The 18,878-nt window shown below is 36.7% G+C and overlaps 1 pseudogene; it reads right to left on the reverse strand.

Annotated features, from left to right (window-relative positions):
* Positions 1 to 17,933: 17,933 nt before the first annotated feature.
* On the reverse strand, positions 17,934 to 18,657 carry LOC149189508 (uncharacterized; annotated as a pseudogene).
* Between the last annotated feature and the right edge of the window lie 221 nt (positions 18,658 to 18,878).

Consider the following 18,878-nt stretch of genomic DNA (forward strand, 5'->3'; position numbering starts at 1 on the left):
TGATAGAGCGAAATTAATATGATGTTGTTGTTGAGTGTGATCAGAATCAGGCAGGTGTTTCTGGAGTGTGGGAAATATTTGCTAAATAAATGCTTGCCCATAATCATTTACCAAAGTAGATTCACTACTTTAAATTCCTTGCTGCCTTTCAGAATGGTTCACACCTAGCTTTAGTCCTTCCATCTTCAAACAGAGACGCAACCTACAAAAAATACGTGTGACAAGTATCGATGCTATCAGATACCTTTGACAAGTATCGCTACCGTCATGTTTTTTATTTCGGTGGTTGGAGTTATTATTTCCTACATACTCCTCTTAAAAACTCTAATATCAATTGTTTGATTTTTTTTGCATTCTTTGAAATTAGGGTTTGGATTCTATTAGAAGTCAGGGTTATGGAGTCAATAGAGCCACTCTCGGCAGTGAGAATATATTATTCATTATTTTCCTATGGAGGCCCTTGATTCTCATCTAAGTTAAGACATACCCTTGTCACTCTTAGATTTTTGTGGACACTCAAAACCTATATTCCACTGTAACTACATGTGCTCCCCAAGCAAGCCAAAAAAGAAGTCTAAGCTTGAACAGGTAATCAAAGAAACCACATAACTAATTTCCATAGACAACAATTTTTTCATAGACACCTATCTGAAAAATACTACTTTTTGAAATACGAAATTTACATATAGTGGTGCTTTCCTACACCTAAAACAAAAATGTATGCCATCTCATAGTTTCGATTCTGTTGTCTCCATGGTCAAAACTCCACACCTGAGGATGACATTCATTTGGTGAACAAAGCAAGCAAGATTGAAAAACTTAAGCTCTTGAAGATTGATTGTTCATGATTGAGCAAGCCTTTTGTCCAACTATCCGTTTACATGGACGGAATATCAGCTAGCCTACTTTTAAAAAATGTTTTTTTTTTTTTCAATTTTTCTTACACTAATGTAATATAGACATGTCTCTAACTTCCCATATCTCCCTCCCCAAAAAGTTGGGTAACACTATACAATTACAAACATTTGTGTTGATATTTAAATTGATCCAAGTGCAACATTTATTACTTATCTTCCACCAATGTGAAACTCAACAATGCAAACTATGAAACTTAATTTTCATAAAGATCATAATTGAAAACAATTATATGAAAAATAACATGGTATTAAAGTCACAGGATAATGGAACCATCAAATCCATAACCCTTCACAAATTAACTAAATCGAGTAATCTTTTCAAAAAAATCATTGATGCATATTAAAAAAACCACATTATGTTAAATCTTGAAAATGCACGACGAGAAGCTCTAAATATTAACAAAAACCACATTATGTGCAACCTTGAAAATGCACCACAAGAAGTTCTAAATACAACTTAGAACAATACTTAGCATATAACGTAAATAAAAATTGTGTAAACATAAACCACCTTAAACACTTATTAGCAAGAAATTACAATGTCAAAGAAGGCCAAACAACTAAACCAACATTTATTCTTACAATATAGGTTGACATCCCATTGAAAACTAGTATTTCATAAATACTCAACATCATAATAATAAATATCAAAACTATTCTAACAACAAGCAAAACCATTACAGTACACAATAACTTGTCTTCAGCATGCACCTCAAAGACACCACAAAACAAACTAAGTAATTCCAAACAACATAAGGGTTATAAACTTGAAGGATAATGAAACAAATTCAATGTTAAAAGTTCTTAAGGATTCATGAGGTTAATTGCAAGTTTTAACATGATTTTTTGAATGTTTTTATTGTAAATTTCATGTACATATTAACAAAAACAAATGACTGAACACAAACATATAACATACATCAACATCACCAAAACAATATCACAACAACACATGATGGAGGAGTTCACCTTGACTGGGATACGTCTCCTTGGTACAGCTTCTAATGGCTTGGCCCTCTCTATTATGCTCAAAAGTATGAATACATCAGTTTACAATGTTCAAATACCTTAGAAACCTACTCCAATGGCTCAAGAATGACAAAAAATATCTGTCTAGCCTCCTTTTTCTCCTGATTTGGTAAAAAGATGAAGAATTTATGGCTTCCCCAAGCATTTCCTTTAATTGCACCTCAATTTCCTTGAAATCTAGCACCATGCTACAATTTCTCCTCCAATTCCACTAACTGAACACTGATTTAGATTATTTATGAGAAAATTTGTCAGATGGATTAAATGCCCAATGAGGCCTTAATCCCAAAATTTGGGTGCAGTGCCCAGGGCTAAGGCCAATGGCCCACCCCCACCAACCGAAGCCCCACTCCGCTACACCCGTGGTTCCGCTGGGTGGCATGCACTGAGGAGCTAGCCCTCGTGGCTTACTCCTTTTCCAAATGACGCCAGACTTTAACTTGAAATATGTTCATACAACAATAGTTAATAAGAACTATTGTGTGGCGTGTTGGTAGTGGCTTGTACTTGTCACTTGGCGGTCGTGGTTTTGACCCCTGCCCACTGTTGTTCAGACCTTATAAAATTTTTGGTGGCAGCCAAGTTGCCACGTGGCAGACCCTAGCTGGTCCACATGGCAGCCTCTGGTTCACCATCAACCAACCAATGAAATTTGTCCAAATCTACACCAATGAAATTGTGCCACTTGGCACCATTTGATTAACTAGAGTTAAATAGTCATATGTGCAGTCACCCTAGCACATAGGCATGCCTAATCAATGCCACATTATGAGTACAGACTGCTGACTAGGATAGCTGCATATTTTGTTTTAAACATTTGCGTGTTTAGGAAAATGAATAGAACATGTTTCTGGGAGCATACGGATTCTGTTTCACGTGAAATGAGTTGGATCAGATTCAGGATGAAGAACACTACACGATTGTTTAAATTCCACATTAATCCGATAACTTTTAATTTTGAGCAAATTGTGGAGCACCTGATCATTCCTCCCCGTTGGAAACTTTTGGACCCCAAAATATCACTTTTATTTGTTCAGCAAGTGAGGGTACAATTCCCTCACCTTTTTAATCTCAATCAATTTGGCCTTGGAAGGATTTGTTCCTTTGAGACCCACACGAAGGTAATCCACTTTCCCTAGTTTTGAAGACCTTGCTCTTCTATGAAGAATGGTGTCTTGTTGTAGTTCATCGAGGTATTCAGGAGAGAAATATTCAATGGAGGGAATTTGAACATTCTCTCCTTGATCTTAAATAAAAGGAGGCTCATACAACCTTAAATTTTCCACATTAGCAACAACATAAATTTTCATATATGAAGGCAAACCCAACCTGAAGGCATTATCACCAATCTTTTCCAGAATTCCGAATGGACCATATATAATAGGTTTCAAATTTTTACGTTCTCCATGGAGCCTCTATTTCCTAATGTGAAGCAAAAATTCATCACCAACTTGGAATTTTTGATCTACCCGATGCTTGTCGTGCCTTGACTTGTACCTGCCTTGGCTCTTTTCGAGCTATTATTGAACTCTTTGGTGTACCAATTGGATTCGTTCAATGAACCTTCTTACTTTGTCTATGTCACTATGACCATCAATAAGAACATCCTTTCCCAAAATGAAATCCAAAGGATACTTAGGCAGGTATCCCAAACATGCTTCAAATGGTGATGTTTGAGCTGAAGAGTGCTTGGCCCGGTTGTAAGCATGTTGAGTGTATTGCAAATTTTCATCCCACAACTTAGGATGCTCGCTGCAATATCCACGAAGAATATGTATCATAGTCTTGTTCACCACCTTTGTTTGACCATCTGTTTGGGGATGAAATGTTGTACTCTTTTTTAATTTGGTGTCCATGAATCCCCACAAGCCTGACCAAAAGTTCCCAACAAAGCGAGAATATCGATCATTGACAATGGATGTGGGAAATCCAAAATGCACCCATACATTCTAAAAGAATAATTGAGTAGTTTTTTCAGCTGTAGTTTACTTTTTACATGGCATCAAAATACACATTTTGCTGAACCTATCCACACTGACATACAAATAATCATCACCTCTTTTTGACAATGGAGGACCTCCTACAAAATCCATAGAAACACTCTCCCATGGTCGTGAAGGTACCGAAAGTGGTGTGTACAATCCTAACTTCCTATTGCTAGGCTTACTGAGTGCACATAATGAACATCTTTTAATAAAACGTGACACACTTTCAAGCATACGAGGCCAATAACAATACCTTTGTAGATGTGCCACCATCTTACTTACACCAAAATAACCAGTAATAAGAGAAGTATGTGCCTCTCTTATGATGTTTACTATTTATCCCTGTGGAATACAAAGCTTACCAAGATGGTACAACAAGTTATCATGCAAATTATAATCCAATTCCTCTACCTGGTTACCTTGACTCAAGCTTCCATAAACATCCTGAAAGTCATTGTCTAATACATACTTCTCAATATAACTTTCATGCAAAACAAAATTTTGCTTGAGTAAAGTAGCTAGACTAATAATAGGCCTAGAAAGCATATCAACAAATTTATTGTAGATACCTATCTTATACCTTATCACCAAGTGGAATTGTTGAAGAAAACACATCCATTGAAAGTGCCTTGATTGCTGCAACTTCGATTGAGATTGCAGGTATTGCAATGGCTGATGACCAGTGTGAATGAATGTTTCCTTACCCATCAAGTAGTGTTTCCAATTTTTCACTTAGCACCAATGCATACAATTCCTTGCCATATGTATGATAATTAATCACACCATTGAATATTTCTAAATGAAAACAGATAGGCTTACCAAGTGCATGAGGACTACACATATGGCATAGTCAGTAGCACCATTCTGGATCTCAAAAAACTGTCTCAAGTCTGGAAGTGCAAGTACTAGGGCTGAACTGATATTTTCTTTCAATGCATCAAAGGCCTTTCGTTGTTTTCATCCCCACTGAAAAACTTTTTTCACACTTGTCAATGCATGCAAAGGAGTTTCTATAGCAGAAAAGTTAGCTATGAAATTCCTCCAATATTGGGCTACTCCCAAAAAATTTCTTACCTCAATAACTGTCTTGGGCCTTGGCCAATTCAAAACGACATCAATCTTGGAGGGATCTATTTTCAACTCACCTCCTCAAACAATATGACCTAAGTAAAATAAATAAGTTTTTCCAAACTCACACTTCGACATCTTTAAATACAACTATTCTTTCACACATGCATGACATGTTCATGACGATATTTACTAAAAAATAAGATGTCGTCTAAGTAGACTTTAATAATCTCATCAATAAATTGCCTCAACACATCATTCATCACATGCATGAAGGTAGCAAGAGCATTACATAAACTAAAAGGCATAACTATCCATTCAAACAAACCTTGTTTTGTCTTGAATGTTGTCTTCCAAATGTCGCCTTTACCAATTCTAATTTGATGGTAGCCACTCCTTAAGTCCAAATTAGTAAAATAATTTGCATCTTTCAATTTATCAAGTAAATCATCTATTCTAGGCAGTGGGTAACGATGATTTACCATAATCTTGTTCAATGCACAGAAGTCCAAACATATGTGTCATGATCCATCCTTCTTTGGCACCAAAATAATAGGTGATCCACATGATGAAGAACTTGGATTGATGGTCCCTTTATCCAACAACTCTTGAATTTTTATTTTTATTTTTTCACTTCCCATCACTAATATCCTATACATGCCAATGTTAGGAAGAGGACAATCTTGTTGCAACTATATTGCATGTTGGATTCCTCTCTTGGGAGGCAATCATTACGGTTCTTGAAACATATCATCATATTGGTTAACGACATCAACCAATTCAGATTTCAATCTTGATTCATGACCTTGAAAAGCTTCATTATCAATATCATTCTTGGGTTTGATCATTATAAGCACAAAATTCTTGATAGAATTCACAAGTCTTTTCATTTGCCCTGCATTTAAAAGTGAATGATTTAGTTTTTGGCAATGTGATCTTACAACGTATTCTCCCACATGTTTGAACAAATGGTATTTTTTTCATGTCTATGGAAGATAGCTTTTATGTCCTAGAGATATGAGCTGCTAGAAAATATACCACATATGTCTAAGGGCACAACATCAAGTTCAACTTCATCTATGAAATTTGCAGTAATGGTAAATTTCATTCTACACTTTCTAGTTACTTGCAGTTGTGCATTTTCACACACCCATCCTAATAGATATGGCTTATGACGTGGAATGGTTTCCAAGTTTAAACTTTTGAATGTTTTCAAAGATGAGATTGGCTTGATAGCCACTATAAAAAAGAGTATCAATTTTTCTATGTTTTGAGATTACCCTTATGTGGAAAACTTATGTCCTCTTGTTTTCATTTTGGAAATTAGAAGTACTAGTGCCAACAATGGATTCTTTTCCTTTCATACCCGTGGCTGTAATTTTAGTTTCATCACCTGAATTGGATTCCAAATCCTGTTGAGTGGTTGAGATGCCTTTTGGTTTCCCTTCTTGTTAAACTTATTTGGATTCATCTTAGGATGAAGCTTCCAACATTGAGCTTCATCGTGACCCTCTTTGGAAAATTCTTGCATGTTATTTTCTCTCCTTCCTTATTAATGGATGAATTTTTCTTTCCTTTCCCTTTTAAACCCTTTTCTCTTCCTTTACCCTTAAATGGCTTTTTACTACCCTCTTCTGGAGTATTTTTCCCTCTTGCCTCAAGATGAGTGGCTTGCACACAAACCTCATCTAGACTAGTGGGATTAAATATAAAGATAGTATGTCTCAGGTAGCTAAGTAAACCCCCTATATACTTCAACAATGTATCTTGTGATTGCAAATCTACACCTAACATTAGAGACCTAAATTCTTGGGTGTAATCTTGCACATTTTGACCTTTAAGTTGTCCAAAATTCTTCCAATTCATGATGGCTTTTTGCATATATGCTAGATGGTAAAATTGGCTTTTAATTTCAGCAATCAAATCAGACCAAGAAATTGAGATCTTACGATGTTGTTTTATCTCTTCTTATGTCTTGAATTTCCACAATATTGTTGATGTTCCCTCCAGTTTCAAGGAATCTAGCTGAGTCTTTGTATCATCATCTTGAAGGTTTTGAATTATGCAATAGACCTCCAACTGACCAACCAAATTTCCAAGCTTCTCTATGTTCACTTCACCATTATACATGGGTAGTTCAAATTTAACATCAAGCTTTAACCGGGGTGTTTTACCAATTCATTTTCAGCTATGTTGATGAGTATGAGTAAGTGTTGTATTAGTGGAAGAGGATGAAGATTTCTGTGAAGTTGAAGATGAAGATCATGGTGGAGATGTTGGACTTTTACCCCCATTTCCATTAACTCCTCCTCATGAAGAACCTTCTTCTTTTGGAGGCTTGGAGCTGTCACCCTGTAGTATTGTATTCCTCTCTTCATAGAGGACTTTCAACATCTCTTTCATGTCAAAGAAAGCCTTCCTAAAGACCTTCTCATCCTCTGACATGTTTGTAGGCTATGCTTCATGTGACATGCTTACTGAAGCTTCAACTTCAATTTGAGGTAGAACTGGTGGCGGAGATTGTGGAAATCTTACACTCCTTCTACTTGAACCAACTTTAGGACCTTCAACCATCTTTCCTTCTCCTTCTTGAGCTTCAACCTTGTAAGCATCACATTCACTTGCAAATAGGTAAATCCTCCTTGCACAAAGAAAACCAAGACCTTTGATACTAAACTTGATCTGAATGGGAAAATTGACTTTACTGTGCTAAATTCCTTTTCAGGATATGTAAAATTTCTTAAGGATTCATCAAGCTAATTACAAGTTTTAGCATAAGTTTTTCAATGTTTTTATGTAAATTTCATGAAAAAATTAACATAAACAAATGACTAAACAACAACATATAACAGACATGAACATCATAAAAAATAGTATCACAACAACACATGATGAAGGAGTTAACCCCGCCTGGGCCATGTCTCCTTGGTCTAGGTCCAAATGGCTTGGCCCTCTCTATTATGCTTAAAAGTGTGAATACATCAGTTGTTAATGCTTAAACAACTCTAAAACCTACTCCAATGGCTCCAGAATATCCAAAAATTCTTGTCTAATGCCTTTCTATTCCTGATTTAGTCAAAAACTAAAGAATTTATGGCTTCCCCAATTCTTTCTACTAATCGCACCTTAATTTCCCCAAAATCTGGCACCATCCTACAATTTTGCCTCCAATTCCACTTATTGAGTGCCGGTTTTGCTTAATTCCAAGCGAATTTGTCAGGTGGATTAAATTCCCAATCCTGAAAATTTGGGCCACATGGGGGGTCACATGCCCTGCACTAAGGCCGACGACCCACCCCCGCTTGCTGGGCCCCTACTCCACTATGTCCTTGGTTCCGTTGGGTGGCATGCACCTAGGGGATATCCCCTATGGCTGCCCCTTTTTCCGGATGGCGCCACACTTTAACTTTAAATATGTGTTGACAACAATAGTTTATAAGAACTATAGTGTGGCATGTTGGTAATGGCTTGGAATTGTCACTTGGAGGTCATGGGTTTAACCCCCTCTCGTTGCTGCTCAAACCTTACCCAATTTTTGGTGGCCTTCGGGCTACCACGTGGCAGACCCTGGTTGGGCCACTTGGAAGCTTGTGGTTTGCCGCCAAGCAACCAATCAAATTCGTCCAAATCTACACCAATGAAATCATGCCACTTGACACCATTTAATTGGTCGGAAGTAAACAGTAATATGCATAGTGACCCTACCATGTAGGCATTCCAAGTGAGCACCATGTAAGTAGTATGAACTGTTGACTGCATATCTTATTAAAAAATTTGCCTGTTTAGGAGAACGAATAGAACATGTTTCTGAGAGCATACAGAGTCTATTTTGTGCAAAATGAGTTGCGTCAGATTCAAGGTAATAAGCACTAAGTGGTCATTCAAGTTCCACACTGATCTGACAACTTTGATTTTTTAGCAAGGTTTTGAGCACCTAGCCAATGGATCCGTTTGATGATGCACATAGAAAAGAGGATGCAACCATAAATATAACAAACTTGTTGAGGATGGTTCAAGGTGACATAAACCGTCATAATACTCAGGCCACACCCCTCTACTATGATAATGAGAGTGCAGTTAATCTCATGGAGATTGTAGACTTCATGCAAGGACTAATCACATACACTACTTCAATAGAAAAAGATGCAATGCAAAGAAGATTAATTTATGTGTTGCAAAACTAAAAATAAGCTTGCAGGCATTTTCACAAAATAATTTTACATGCAAAACATTCAAAATATTAGAATGATCCTTTCCACGAAAGAAAATAAAATGAGCATTTTTATGGGGAGGGGTTCTAACTTCTAAGATGTAATGCCCAAGTTCAAGGGAAGCCAACTTCTACTAAAAAGTAAAAGTAGAGGTGAGATATTATAGGAAGGAGTCTAGATACTGAAATTGGATAAAATAAGGTTAGATTAATGTATTTAGGATGATTGATTTTTGGTTGGAGGTTTATCCTTGTCATTAACAACAAATTTTAAAACAAAATTTGAACTTTTAGTCTATGCTCCTATGCATTACGAATCTATAGAATATCGAGTTTTCTTTTATTATGATCATGTGGTGGCCTTTAATCCATGTTCAATGAATAATCTACATCACTAACATGATTTGTTGCAGCAAGACACATATACCTAAGATCTATTTCTTTACCCTCATTACTTTATTCCAATGCATTGTCTAACACAATTGATCCAGAAATTGGTTTTTATTAGTCGTAAAGTTACGATCACATATACTGGAACTAAAATAGAGATGCTGATAGACTATTCAACACAGGATTGGACTTGGCACCAAACCGCTGGAAACTCACTAAAGTAAAAGACATACAACAACATGAACTCTTTGAAGGAACATTCACATTATGACAGTTATCACAAAGATATCATGACAACTGATAATGTATACCATTTTGACATATGTTCATGCTATTTTTGCCATTGCACTAATATTGAAACAACCTTCAGGGCTTATTAATTTGAATTTTTAAGTATTTTGAGGATGTATTGTCATCCCTCTTATATAAAGGGAGTAGTTTTATAGATCTTTTCTTCTAGAATTTTTAAGAATCATAAGGGGGGCCCTATACCAGAAAAATAGTATGCATGACATCTAGATTCCAGTATATGTAATTTTATATCTTAATAACATTACAACTTGTTTTCTTTGGAGAAAATATACAAAAATTTGAAGATGGAACAAAACTTGATTAGATGACCTATAATGGACATGGGACTAACCTACATGGATCTACATTCTGATTTAATTGGAGCCAACGTTTCCATATTTTCATAAGTGGCCTTAAATACAAGAAGGTTGGGCCATCCTAGAAGATCAGTTGGTGATTCCACATGGTTGAATGTCCTATTCTTTTCCAAGGAAATACAGAACAACAATGAGGTATTTGACTATGGTTTACTTGGAAATATAATCACTATGGACCTACATGTACATGTGGAGGATATTGGGGGTTACCTGTGCAAAATTTAAAAGAAATAAATAGTATCTTGGTTTTCATGGTCAAAAGGTTGAATTAGTAAGAGACATTTTTTTGCCTCTCTCTCTTTTCATTTACCTCAAAAATTGAGTATCCTAGGTTAAGAAATGGTAGGAGACCTCCATTTAGCTCTCCTAATTTTTTCCTTAGATTCATGATTGACAAGGTGAGAGACATTCATTTAGCTCCCTTAGTGCTCAACATTGTCTTGCAAATCTCATGCATCATCTGTCTTGGAAACTTTTCCCACTCGATCCATATGCCCAAAATTTCATTGATAACCTAAGTCATTGATCATTCATTCTCTATCACCTTATACCTTTTGCAAGTCATTGATGTTGTTTTGCAATGGTTCCACTCTCTAAGGAATCTTATGGTTATGAATGTTTGGGGACATTTCCATTGAACTCAACCTCTAATCACCCTAAAACGGCCTAGAAATCCTATCTACCACCTAAACCCAAATTTATCAGATCCTTTCATCTATGGAGTGTGAAGTAGATGCCTTGGAGAGCTCTTGACTTGGCTTGACTGGTACATTAGATTTCTATGATCTACAAGGAGAATTCTTCTTCATCCATATGAAAGCTGGTCAAAAGCAAGAAGAAGGTTGGTGAGATGACAATACCCCTGTCATAGGTGCAGTGAATCTCACAGTTGAGCTTTTGGACATTATCTCTAGAAGTGTGAGATTTTGTTGTCACAGACACCAACTGCTTAATTGTGACCAACACAATTTATAGGAAAAAATGCGCATACCTAGCAAAGTTAATAAGAACCAAAGGAAAAGGTTAATGAGATGTTGAGTAAGAGAATACATATTCAACAGAGAAAAAAATATCCTAAGCAGAGCCAGGAAAGGAGGTTGAGAAAGACCCTAGTCACATGTTAGAGCCGAGAGACCCAATTAAAACTAGCACTAGAGCCAGAAATTGAGCAGGCTTGGAAGTCCTAGAATTACTTAAATTTTAAGGAAAAAATACCTCCAAATAGGGGAGGTTTGATTCATAATGGATTGGATCAGATAATAGTGAGAAGACGTTGTGTTGGATCAACCATGTGTCCCTAATCCTAACCACTTTAGTGCCTTTAATAGTAAAAAGCATAGAAAGAGAGGGAAAAGTAGTGATAAAGATGGTGATTAATCCAAACTTATACAGTCTTAATCACAAATTAGTGAATTTAATGATTCTAGTATTCCATATAACCATATTAGGGGGGTTATACCAGTAAAATAGTATGCATGACATCTAGAAACCAAGGAACTGCTTAACTGTGACCAACACAATTTAAACAAAAAAATGTGTAGACCTAGAAACGTTAATAAGAACTAGATGAAAAGGTTAATGAGATGTTCAACAAGAGCATACAACTTCAACAAAGAAAAGAATATCCTAACCAGAGCCACGAAAGGAGGGTGAGAAAGTCCCTAGTCACATGTTAGAGACGAGAGACCCAATTAAAACTAGCACCAAAACCAAACATTGAGCAAGCTTGGAAGTCTTAGAATTATTTAAATTTTGGGGACAAAACACCTCCAAACACGGGAGGTTTTATTCATAATGGATTGGATCAGATAATAGTGAGAAGACGTTGTGTTAGATCTGCGATGTAGCCCTAATCCTAACCACTTTAGTGCCTTTAATAGTAAAAAGCATAGAAAGAGAGGGGAAAAGGAGTGGTAAAGATGGTGATTAATCCAAACTTATATAGTCTTAAGCACAAATTAGTGAATTTAATGATTCTAACATTCCAAAGAGTGATAATGGGGGGGGGGGGGGGGGCTATACAAGCAAAATAGTATGCATGACATCTAGATTATACTATATGCAGTTTTATATCTTAATAATATTACAACTTGTTTTCTTTGGAGAAAATATACACACACATTTCAACATGGAAAAAAACTTGATTGGATGACCTATAATGGACATGGGACTGACCTACAGTGATCTACATTACAATTTAATTTGAGCCATCCTTTCCATATTTCCATAAGTGATCTTAAATACAAGAAGGTTGGGCCAACCTACAAGATCACTTGGTGAGTCCACGTGGTTGAAAATCCTATTCTTTTTCCAAGGAAATATAGAACAACAGTGAGATATTTAGCTATGGTTTATTTGGAAATATAATCACTATGGACCTACATGTCCATGTGGAGGAGATTGGGGGTTACTTGTGCAAAATTTAAAAGAAATAAATAGTATCTTGGTTTTTGTGGTCAAAAGGTTGAATTAGTAAGAGACCTTTGTTTACCTCACTCTTTTGATTTACCTCAAAAATTGAGTCTCCTAGGTCATCAAGGGTAGGAGACCTCTGTTTAGCTCACCTATTTTTTTGCCTTAGATTCATGATTGACAAGGTGAGAGACCTTCATTTAGCTCCCTCAGTGTTCAACGTTGTCCTGTGAATCTCATGCATCATCTCTCTTGGAAAATTTTCCCACTCAATCCATATTCCCATAATTTCATTCATAAGCTAAGGCCTTGATCATTCATTCTCTATCACTGTATACCTTTTGCAAGTCATTCATGTTGTTTTGCTATGGTTCTAATCTCTAAGGAATCTTATGGTCGTGTATGTTTGCGGAAATTTCCATTGAACTCAAACTCTAATCACCCTAAAGCAGCCTAGCAATCCTATCTACCACCTAAACCCAAATTGATGAAAATCCTTTGATCTGTGGAGTGTGAAGTAGATTCCTTGGAGAGATCTTTACTTGGCTTGAGTGGTACATTAGATTTCTATGATCTATAAGGAGAATTCTCCTTGATCTGGAGGAAACCTAGCTAAAAGCGAGAACAAGGTTGGTGAGGTGATAGTATCCCCCTCTAAGGTGTAGTGAATCTCACACTTGGGCTTTTGGACATTATCTCTAGAAGTGTGAGATTTTGTTGTCATAGACACCGAGGAAATGTTTAACTATGACCAACACAATTTGAAGGAAAAAATGTACAGACCTAGCAAATTTAATAAGAACCCGAGCAAAAGGTTAATGAAATGTTGAGCAAGAGCATACAACTTCAACAGAGAAAAAAGGACCCTAAGAATAGCCACAAAAGGAGGTTGAACAAGACCCTAGTCACATGTTAGAACCGAGAGACCTAATTAAAACTAGCACTAGAGCCAGATATTGAGCACGCATTGAAGTCCTAGAATTATTCAACTTTTGGGGACAAAACACCTCCAAACATGGGAGGTGTGATTCATAATGGATTGGATGAGATAATAGTGAGAAGTCGTTGTGTTGGATCAACCATGTAGCCCTAATTCTAACCACTTTAGGGCCTTTAATAGTACAAAGCATAAAAGGAGAGGGCAAAAGGAGTGATAGAGATGGTGATTAATCCGAACTTATACAATCTTAATCACAAATTTGTGAAGTTAATGAATACCATCATGATGCACTAATCATTAAACTAAACAATACAACCTTTATACCTATATATAACAAAGATTATATATCATGAGAGTCTATGAGATATGGGACCATGCAATCAGAATTGTTAAAAACCTACTCAAAATACATATTATATTCTGTCATCACAACCTAACAAGAAGGACAACTCTAACTAGATCCTAAGGCAAAAGGCACAATTGTTCTTTGGTTGAAATCAATGCCAATGTTTTGGGTTAAAGAAACTGTATCACGATTTCTATCTAATGGAAAGTTATATGATGTGGGACTTACCATTCTATATGTCTCACAACCTTCATGTTTGTGTTCACCCTCTCAAGCAATAAAGGTTTAGATAATGTAAACTTTCATGAAAACATCGTTTCTTGAATTTCAAATACATAACATGATAGTCAAATATAAGACAAGAGTTTCTCATACTATCAAGGTTTAAATAATGTTAATTATCAAAATAACATTTATTCATGAATTTAAATTACATGAGTCTACATCTTTGTTAATTCTAGATCTACCAAGCCAAGAGAAGGATCAAATCTCTTTTCACTCTAAGAAGAAGCTTGCATCTCAAATTTATTGAGATCCCTTTCAGTCTTAAATAAATCTAGAGTTAACATAGTCTAAACTGGCTTAATTCAATCTTATTTAAATTAAATAATTTACACCTCATAACTTAAACCCTAAATTAAATTGATTAAACCCTAAATTAAATTGATTAATTTAAATAAAATTGTTGATAAAAAAAATTGAACCAAGAATCTATTGCAAAAAAAACATACATGCATTCCTTCATTCATAAATCTCTTAACAAAGGGTTCATTCAGTATAAATTCAAAACTTTTTACTCATCTAAAATATGTTAATATTTCCAAACTTTTAAACGCTGTAAAATAAGTCAAGAATTGTATCTTTTCTAGCTAAATAACATAAATAATTTGCGTAGTAATCCCGACTAATTGTCTTCTGTCCAGATTTTCTGGCATATTTTGAGTTTGATTTTACTATTTTTGCTCCGACTTTTATTCAATTCAAGGGATGAAAGCTATATATATAGTATATACACCTTACACCGTAAGCCGCACTGGAACTCATGGACAATGTTTTCTACCTTATTTCCTATAATTGCACCATAATGTCTAGCGCACCCTAATAATTGCACCCTAATATCGTTGTATCTATTGCAGTTGGAAATAATGAAATCTGTAGAGACCGTGCACGTTTTTGTCTTCATGGCTTGTGTTATCTCAAAATCAAGCCCTGGAAGGCTGCAAACCAGGAAGACTTCAAGTAACTATTTCAAACCAATCTTTAGACTAAGGCTTAGCCTCCCTAGCCTGAGAGGGCTCTCTCAAAGGGTTATTGATTTTGACTAATAATAAGATGGCTAACTCTTGTGGAATAACATTGACAAATATGAAGGCTGGACAAATATTAAACTAATTTCCATTGGGCCTATGGAGTCAACCATACTTCAGTAAATAATGATACTGCCTTTACATAGAAGTCAGGGCATTTAGCATTTAGATGTTCAGAACACAACTCATATAAAACCACAGTTCATAAATGCATACAGGAAGTCAGAGCACAATCAGTGAATTCTGAGTGATTATACATCTATGCAACTGTAAAAGACATTAAGGAAAGAATAAAATCACACATTCTGAACATGGAAATCCTTCATGAATCCTGAGAAGAAAAATAGCCAACTTATATTACTGAACTCTGTCTTTACATAAGCCAAAATAGTACTCTTGTTATAAAATTTTCCAACCCCAATTACATTGTTGTTTCAGCTATATATAGAATTCTTATTCTAATTGATCGAGATTCCTCCTCCAGCATGAGGGGAATTCGATCACTACCTCTAATGACACCTATCAACATTTAACTAACTAATAAATGCAACAAAGTGCTGACTGTAGTTTTTAAGAGTTCTAAATCTACTATGACTCTAACTCTATATTATATTCATGATGGCTTCTCTTCGTTCTTTGACATCTGGAGTTTAGCTGAGATAGCTGAGATGGATGTTTAATGCCCCACGTTTACCTTGGATGCTGAATCTTTAACTGTTCAGAAGTATTAGGAGATGTCCCTCGTTTCTCGGCTTCAGTTTTCTCCAAAGTACTCGAATGCACAGAAACATGTCTTCAGCCTTTAATTACCCAAAATAGAGCAGAATGCCACGTCCTTGATGTGCTGTCCACCGTTTCATGTACCTGTGTGATGACAAAATATTTCAAAAAGATTTGCTGCTTTGTTAATCATAATTGATCAACTGAACTGTAACATGCAACTACAGCAGTTTCGTAGCGCGCTGTGAAACTGCTGCGTTATTTCAAAAACACAGTTTCAACCCAAAATCTGACTTTTGAGTGACTCCATTCTTCAAGGCATGTATGCAATATGCAACCTTGGCATTTGTGAAAGGATCTTCAAGTCACAAGGAAGAAGAGATGTATGCCAATCATTGGCAATAAAGACAAAATCCTCCCCATAAGGTCCACTAAAATGTTCACTGCTTGAGATATTAAGAATCCTTGGAGCTTCAATAGCTGCCTGACATAAAAGGCTGGAACGAAGTTCATTGTCTTGCTAGTCCACCCCAGTATGTCAGATTTTTAGCATTAACTCTAAAACATTTTTAGTGTCCGCACGAGATCGATCATATATTTCAATCACTGACATCTCATAACGATGAGCCCTCACATTGAAGTAGTGGTAGACCACCCAGTTTTCACTGAAGACTGCATAGACAGGTCCCTGCATTCCTTGGTGAGTAACTCGGTGTAGTATCCGTCCAGTGACTGTGTCTATGAGATATGCCACCAACCAAGCGTCCTCTGGAGTAGTGGATCCTATTGGATCAGCAGCTCTTGGTGAAACAGTTACAACAAAGAGTACATTCTTTCTGACGTATTTGTATAAAACTTCCTGATCTGTTAGAACCCTTGCTTGTGTGTGAACCACCTCATCTGACATTTTTGTGACAGTGGCAACAATTTTCTCCGATTCAGAAGGAAAAAATACAGACCACAGTTCTTTAGTTTTGAAGCAATAATCCTTAAACACCATATCTGACATGTCCTGATTGTTGATACCATAACCTTGGATTGATCCTTTTTTTTATATCAACAAAATATAAGTAGATATTTTCCATCTGTTTAAGAAACATAGTCAGTGCTTCATTGGTTCTAGGAAACGAGTGTGCCCTTGCATTATTATCAACAATAAGATGTAGCCGTTGCTCAGTTGAATCTGTCATTGGCAGAGGAATCACTTTGAGATATGGGATAGGAAAGCCTATAAGATTCAAGTTCTTTGCCACTGTGAGAATCTACAAATGGAAGAATCCGTGTCTCATCATGTCCTAGACCACATTTCCCTATTATCATAACAACTGGACTCTCATCTAAAGCATGCTAGTGAGGGATCCGCTAAGGAAGGACCTTCAACACAGAAGGAGCTTGGCATTCTTCTGTTTTCCGGAAAACAGGGAGCAACTGTGACCATACAATGCGACCATCTCCAGAATGAAAAACTAAAATTTTTCCTGCCTTTGTCCTTGGATGCTTCTTTGTTGAAAAGAGAACTCCATTATGATCAGATACTGTAATAGATGGTCGAACCCAGTAAGGGCATTTATGAAGACGGAATCCCCGAAGTATACATCTCCTGCCAGGTTGAACTTCACCATTGAAATATGTGAGAACTCATTCAAAATATTTTACATAGCGAATTTGGCTTGGAAGAACAAGACCCTTGCCATCTATACACCGTTTCTGGTTGTAATAAGCAATGGATTCTTCAGCAGTGGGGTAGAACTTGAGGTAAAGAAGAAGACTCGATATCATGAGCCCTGTTCTAGCCATGCCAGCTTTACAATGAACAACTACTACATTCTCAATATCTTCCTTCATAATTGACCACATTTACAAACATCATAATTGCATGAATTTGATCAATCAAAGAAATGTGAAACCTTGTGTCGAAATACGAAAGCTTCTTGCTACATATCAGACAGCCCTGGCAAACTTTCGCCGCTCTATTTGATTTGTCAAAGGGCACTGCATCTCTGTCCAACTGATTTGGATCATTGCTGCACCGGCAATACTTTCTGCAGATACAACACCCAATTCATTCTTAGCTGTAGAGGGGTAATACGCCCGTGCATCACCAAGAGAGAGAACTTCTGCTCGAATTATATCCCCAAGGCGAAATGATGTGTACATATCAACCTTGTCAATCTCTGTTGCTCGAACATCCTGTTGTCTCACAGTACCTGTAAACGTTTCTTTCACTGCCCTTATCCCAACACAAATAATATTCACTGTGGCCAATCTTGCCATCACCTTTGTGACTCTCGCTATAACAATGGCTCCTGGTTCAGGCACAGCCCCGTGCTCCTTCTTCTTCAATACTTCAACAGTGGGTCTTTTGTCTTCAGCATTTGCAAAAGCAGGAATGACGCGCTTTAAGCCCTGTGCTTGCCATGTGCTTCCATAACAACAGTGTAAAAGTCGAGGTAGAAGCTGCTCGAAATAATAAACAGTAAACCCCAAAGCTCATCCCTCGGGTAATCTGCCGCGATTTTAAACGAAGCCAAGAGCTTCAGGAACGCCCTAAGATCCCCCTTACCAGTGGAAACCGTATACTTATCAAATTTAATTTCTTTTCTCCAAGCCTTAGCAATCTTCCGGGCCGAATCCTTGACATCCGACTGAACAACACGGCTGTCATCGTTACCAAAAACGAGGAAAAGTGAATCTAAGAGTAAGATGCGAGATTTTCTGTTTATAGAAATTTAGGGCCTCTTCTCCTCTATGTGAGTCAAGCCACACTCTGCGAAATCACAGCTGTCCAGAGCTTTTATCACCAGCTTCGCCGCGTCAGGGACTCCACTGAACGCCACCGCCAATTCCTTCTGAAGGGTTTCAAACTCGTTAGTAAACAGAACCCTT

This window comes from Pinus tabuliformis, chromosome 3_1, assembly GCF_031772625.1.
Source record: "Pinus tabuliformis cultivar Carrire ecotype Pingquan chromosome 3_1, CPIR1, whole genome shotgun sequence".
In the NCBI taxonomy this organism is placed as follows: Eukaryota; Viridiplantae; Streptophyta; class Pinopsida; order Pinales; family Pinaceae; genus Pinus; species Pinus tabuliformis.